The following is a 6,560-nucleotide window of genomic DNA, read 5'->3' as shown; positions in this document are numbered from 1 at the left end:
GCTAACAATCCATTGCTCAAGGCAGCTCACACAGCCTAGCCAAAGTCGAGGTCTTCTTCATGCCAGGAGATCATGGCAGCAGTTTGGGTATACTATATGTTGTTCCTATAGAGCAGCAATTCTCAACTCTTCTCAGGAGTAACATATTAGACATTTATATTATGATGTATAACAATAGCAAAATTACAGTTATGAAGTAGCAATGAAAATGTTATGGTTGGGGTCACCACAACATGAGGAACTATTTTAAAGGGCTACAGCATTAGGAAGGCTGAGAAGCCCTGTTGTAGAGGAGTGGATAATTGGAACCACTAATTCAATCTACCAATGATACCAAGTAGGACATAATTGTGACTTTTTGTAAAGAAAAGATTAAACAGAACATAGTCATAAGTCTTGTAATATGTGCTTGATAAATTATGTTCAAACACCTTATCAAAAGATCCTGAGTCAAAAGTAACAGATGAGCTCTGAACTGGGAGAAGTGATGTAAATCCTTATTTGTGTGTAGCTCTGTGAAATGAAGAAAATAATAGAAACAAGCAGTTAGGGATGAATTAGACTTGGAGTTTCAAGAAAGAAACTATATAGCTGGTCCTTAAATAATTAAAATATCTATATCCTCACATTAGTATTAAGATAATCGTACATGGGACCGGAAAATGGCTCAGGCGGTCAGGACACTTGCTTCCAACTCTGATGACCTGGGTTTGATCCTTGGGACTCATACAGGAACTGATTTTCTCAGGTGTCCTGGAGTCCATACACACACTGTGGCATATGCTTCTCTCAAAAAATAAATTATTTTTTAAAGAAGATAATGGAAGAAGTTCCTAAAAGATAATCGAGAAATTGTATTGCCACAGTGAGCCGTAAGGTATCTCCCTTTGACACAGTAGGAATGATATGATCTTCTCGTGAAGGGATGCTGTCTGAAAATAACAAAAAGTCAAAGCCCAGTCTATGGAAATCTTTAGGTTATAAGTTTACAAGAAATCTGAACATGGAAGAACACATTAAATTACAATGTAAGGAAACCACCAAGTGAATCCAGAAAGTGTTGCAGGTTGTACAGTTATGGGTTAATCTTGAGTCCAGTAACTTCACTGTGTTCATTGATTGTAACTGTGTGTGTGTGTGTGTGTGTGTGTGTGTGTGAATTCCTTTTTATGATTATGTCTTCTTTAACTAGAGATATTTTATGTTCTCTTTTCCTGTGTGCATAACTATTTAAACCTATTTAGTTTGAGAGAAAGGGATGGGGTGGCGGGATATGGCTGCATGTGTTGATGTCTGTGGAATATTTTCTCTCCTTCTACCTGTGTATGGGCTCAGGGCATCCAACTCATATCACTTGCTGAGCCACCTTACCTGTCTACATGTGAATGACTTGATTTTTTAATTTACTTTTTGAGAATTTCATACATGAGGACTGTATTTACACCATTTCATCGTCCCCTCTCTTCCAGCTCACCCTACACATTTATAACCTCTTATTCTTTATTACTGTTTCATACATACATGTATACATGTATATTTACCACTGAAGCCTGGATGAGTTCATTCAGTCTTGCTCCTGTGCACATACTTTTTGGGCTCATTGTTTGGAACTAGATGCTTATCAGGGACTCGTCCTTGGAGAAGACTGCTCTTCTTCTCTCAGCAGCCATGCGTTCATTGCCTGTAGTTGGGAAATGATGAAAGCAGGCACTCTTGTCTTAAGAGAGAAAATGGGCAGTCTTTATCATAGATGTCTTTGACAGTTGAAAAAGTTCTAGTCTTAGATTTTAAATTGTCTTCATCCTGAAAGTGTTAGGAATTGTCATGATGGTTTTTAAACTAAATATAATCATCTATAATATATAATTAATAATATAATTATTATATAACATACTGATATATAATTATCTATTGGGATGATTATCTATTTCATATTGTATTCAACTAACATGGTATATTACATTGTTTGATAATTATATGTTTAAGATGCTAGCCTTGCATTCTTTAGATGAAGACCAATTTTGAGATGTCTCAGTCTTCATATTTGATTTTCCAGTTGAGTTCTCTTTTCTCTGTAATTTTACTCTCTTCCATCCCTCTCCTCTTCCCTCGCCCCCAAGCTTCTCCTGGTTTTAGGCTTTGGGTGTTCTTTTACAGCAGTCTTTATTTTGCTTGCTTTCTTGCAGCAAAGATCATTTGTACATTTCTCACCCCAAATTTGGAATCCTGTTCCTTTGTCCCTAACCCCCCAGCCCTAAAGAATCTATTTCGTTAGTCCTAAACTACAGTCAACATGCTTCCTGGCTGTCTGTGCTTCTGGCTCATGTGCCATAATGCATAGTATTTCACTCTTGATTTTAGGATATAAACTCATGGTTTCCCTTTTGGAAAAACAGAAAGCATATGGATCAAACAAGCCAGAAGATTCTAAGTATTCACATTTATGAACTGATAAAAATAGGCAGTGATTTACTTTGAAATACATTCATCTACTTTTAAAAAAATATAAGTGGGCTGGCAAAATGGCTTAACAGGTAAAAGAGATTGCTGTCAAGCCTGACAAACTTAAATTCAATCCCTGGAACCTATATGGTTGATGTGCGTATGCATGTATTTCTGTGTATGTGCACACACACATAGATATAAATGTCATAAAAGGAGGCAGAGGCAGGTGGATCTATGAATTATGGACCACCTTGACCCTATTTTAAAGAACAAAAGAAACAGGAGAAAAGGAAGGAAGGAGGGGAGGGGAAAAGAAAGGAAGGAAGGAAGAAAAGGAAAGATATGAAAGAAAAGAATGTGCTGGACAGGTCTGTAACTCCAGCCCCTGGGTGGTAGAGACAGGAAGATTAGGAGTTGAAGCACAGTCTTAGTTACGTTGTTTTTTTTGTTTTGTTTTGTTTTTGTTTTTTTTGTTTTTTTTTGTTTTTTTTTTTTTCAGGCCACCATCAAACTGTCTCAGAAAAAGGAGGTAGGCAGGAAAGAAATAAGACAAATTAAGAATGCAGATTACTTTTTAGGAACATAGGGGGATACAGTATAATACCTCCACTTAAAGTGATCAGTGATAGGTATGATAGTCTTCTCCTAATGTGGGGGATATATTCTTAGCTTGTCTCCAATGGCTGCCTGAAACTGCAAACCATACTGAATACATATAGTAAAGTTTAATGTATAAATTAGGCACAGTAAGAGCATAACAACAATAAAATCATTAGAATGACATGCTGCATTAGAAGTTTTATGTAGATATGGCCTCTTTCTCAGCACATCTTACTGTACCTTTTTATTTAAAGAGAGCCCTTTAACTTTCTCATTGTCAACATCTCTTTGCACATTAGGGCCATTAGTCAGTAAAAATAAACATTACTTGAGCACAAGCACTGTAACAGCAAGTCGGAGTTCGATCCCTAAGGTCGCTACTGAAGAATCTGCAGGCAGATGGCACACATAATTGACAAACTGTAATTCACGATAGAGGAGTAGATTTCATCATACTGCTTAGACTGGTGTATAATTAAAATGTTAGAAATTGTTTACTTTTGGAATTTTCCATTTACTGTTTCTAGACTATAAGTAACTGAAACTGCAAGAAGGAGAACCATGGGTAAAGGATAAATGTCTTGCTGTTAATTCTGGAAAATTGACATCAGCTCTCGTTTTTTTATAAACACAAAGTATTTCTTTTTTTTTTTTCCTTTTATGCTAAAGACTTTATTTTTCAGACTTTTAGAGAACAGCTTTCACTAAACACTGCTGGAAAGGCCAGATGGCCAGGTGAGGCAGGCTGACTCTCAGAGCCTGGCTTCCTTGGTGGACAAGCTGAATGTCGAAGAAGCCTCTGGAAAGCCATGCCCTCCATGCAGGTCAGACTGGCCTGCTTTCATACACTAACCTAACTCCTACCTTCTTCATGCAGCACTGTCAACACTGCCTACCTTATAGAACTAACATGCAGAAATGCTTCTGAGGATGGACTGGTCCTGACCAGGGTCATGAGGCTGTAGCTATGCATTCTGGACCATGTCTGCTCAGGACAGATGAACTGGCTGGCACAAGCTAGCCCAACACGCTGAAGGTAGCAGGTGTCAGGGGTATGGACATACAGACTTCACAGACGTGAGACAAAGGAAAGACTTCTGAAATGGCCTGGGTCACGGCAGGCTTCTGACAGGATGGGCTGGAGACGCTGACGTCAAGCTTATTAACACAACCCACCACCTCAGCCCTTCTTTCCCCAAACATAGCACATTTTAAGACACGGCAGAGTCACTCAAGATGAGATTTCCAGTGCAAAGCTCCTTTTCTAAATTCTAAGGAGAATGTGCATGGAGTAGAGGGCAGAAAGCCACATCTGACGGCTTGTCTGCGCTGCAGTCCGGCTTTTGTCTTTGAATATATAAATAATCTTCTCCCGAGGCTGCCCCTCAGATGACAATCACAAGTAATGATGGCCGAAGGAGTTGATTTGCTCTGGTCACCGCGTATGAACCAAAATGGGTCATCTGCAGCCTTCATGCAGAATTTAGAAACTGGAAAAATCATTTAAGCCTTAAAACCAGAAGTGGCTCCACAGGCACATAAAGAGGTGGGTTTGGCCTCTGTCACAGGGGTCAGAGTTGTGAGCAGCAGCCGCCACAGCGGGGAGGCTGAGTACTGTATAGGAATGTGCAGGCCATTTACCTCCTCAGCCTCTGCTGGTGATTCAGGAGACCGTACTTGAATCTTCTGTCAGAGAGGATGCTTCGTGAAGATAGACTGCTGTGGTCATTATTTTAGCAACTTTACCATGTATGGGCCTTGTAATCTGTAGCCCATCTTTCGGTAGTAATTTCTTGTGCCGACCCCTGATATGACTGCCATTTTCCCAGATCCATGCTCGTGCAGAGCGATTCTTTCTGCTTCTTCCATCAGCAGCATGCTGAACCTCTGATGCTGAAATTTAGTGGGATCCCGGCTGCTCACAGGGACCACACTTCCATACACATGTAGCTCTCGGACTATGGAAATACCTCCACCTAATTCAAACTGGAAGGTTTCCTGGGAGCACTTCCGTAGCCTCAGGAGGCCAATCAGGATGTCCTGATCAGGATCTTCGTAGGACAGGAAGGTTTCCCAGCCACCGTTGTTAACATAATCTCTCCGCACCAACTCAACCTGGTATGGCCACACTCTGTGATGAATTTCTTGGATTCCAACCTCCCTGGTTCTCACATCTCGGCACTGTATTCCAAGATCTTTCATTCTTGCAAATGCCAGCTCCTGCAGGTTGCCATGCTCTACTCCTGAGCTGACAAGGGGCATTGGAATGTCTCTTTGCACCTGGTACACACGAGTCCATGGGGGCACAAGGGCTAGGATCCGAGCTACCAGCTCAATCAAGTCACTGGGAGAATAGCTTCTGTATCTTCCTGATTTCCACAGCTCATACAGACCAGTTCCACGGATCACTAGGGTAGGGTAGAGCTTCAAACCATCAGGACGAAAAGCAGGGTTCTCAAAAAATTCAATAAACTGCTCTATGTCTCTCCAGTCCCACGTTCGGCAGGTCAGGCATCATATGCGCCACCACTTTGAAACCAGAATCTTTGACCAGGTGCAATGATTGACACACTGCTTTCACAGTGTGACCCTGTTGGTGTCTCTGGCCACATCTTCATAGACACTCTGCACGTCAATCTCCAGCCTCGTGCAGCCGTGAGTCAGCATGTCACTTAAGTGCCGCTTCGTGCAATGATCAGGCCTGGTCTCAATCGTAATTCTAATACACTTTGTGAGGCTTCTCTCAGAATACTTGATTGCCTCATGAATATTGTTTGAAGTATGGCCTGATAAAGCATCATGTAAATTTCGGATAAAATAATCTTTGTATTCTTCCGGAAGGGCCATGAACGTTCCGCCTATCACGATGAACTCTACCTTATCCACAGTGTGACCAAGCTGCTTTAGCTGCTCTATCCGGTGTCTTGTCTGCATATAAGGGTCGTATCTAGCACGGATAGCTCGCATGGAAGTTGGCTTATAGCCCATGTAAGACTGGGTTGAGTACTCAAAATCTTAGTCAGGTCCTCCAGGGCAGTATACACATATATTCCCTGTAAAACTGATGTGTGGACATCTGTGGGGTTTGCACATCACAGCCACAACAGCAATCCCACTGGCAGTCCTGATGGGCTTTGCCTTTAGCTTGGGAATCAAGATCTTTCGGTAGTGAGGAGGGACTGCAGCGATGATATCCACCAGGTGGGGGTGGGAAGAAAGGCCATACTTGGCAGCCATCTTGGTTTTCATCTTATTTAGACCAATGTCTCTCCCCTGCTCGTGAGCTTCAACCAGCTGCTTGATAACGTCCCCTATGGTCAGCATCATCAGCTCAGCCGGGCTGAGATCCCCTTTCCTCTTTTGCTTTATCTCTGTGCTGGCGTAGCAGGATGCCACCACGTTACGAGGTTCAGTCGGCGGAGAAACTTAGCAGCCCACAAAATATTTCATATTGGTTGTTTCTGAAACTTGAAAGTAATGGTATGCAATAAGGCACTGTTATTTTTTCTACTCTA

The 6,560-nt window shown here is 41.5% G+C and overlaps 1 pseudogene; it reads right to left on the bottom strand.

Moving 5' to 3' along the window:
* Positions 1-4,738: 4,738 nt before the first annotated feature.
* On the bottom strand, positions 4,739-6,413 carry LOC114635552 (annotated as a pseudogene).
* Between the last annotated feature and the right edge of the window lie 147 nt (positions 6,414-6,560).

This window comes from Grammomys surdaster, unplaced genomic scaffold, assembly GCF_004785775.1.
Source record: "Grammomys surdaster isolate TR1022 unplaced genomic scaffold, NIH_TR_1.0 111881, whole genome shotgun sequence".
NCBI classification, from domain to species: domain Eukaryota; kingdom Metazoa; phylum Chordata; class Mammalia; order Rodentia; family Muridae; genus Grammomys; species Grammomys surdaster.
This window is presented reverse-complemented; position numbering and strand designations above follow the sequence as displayed.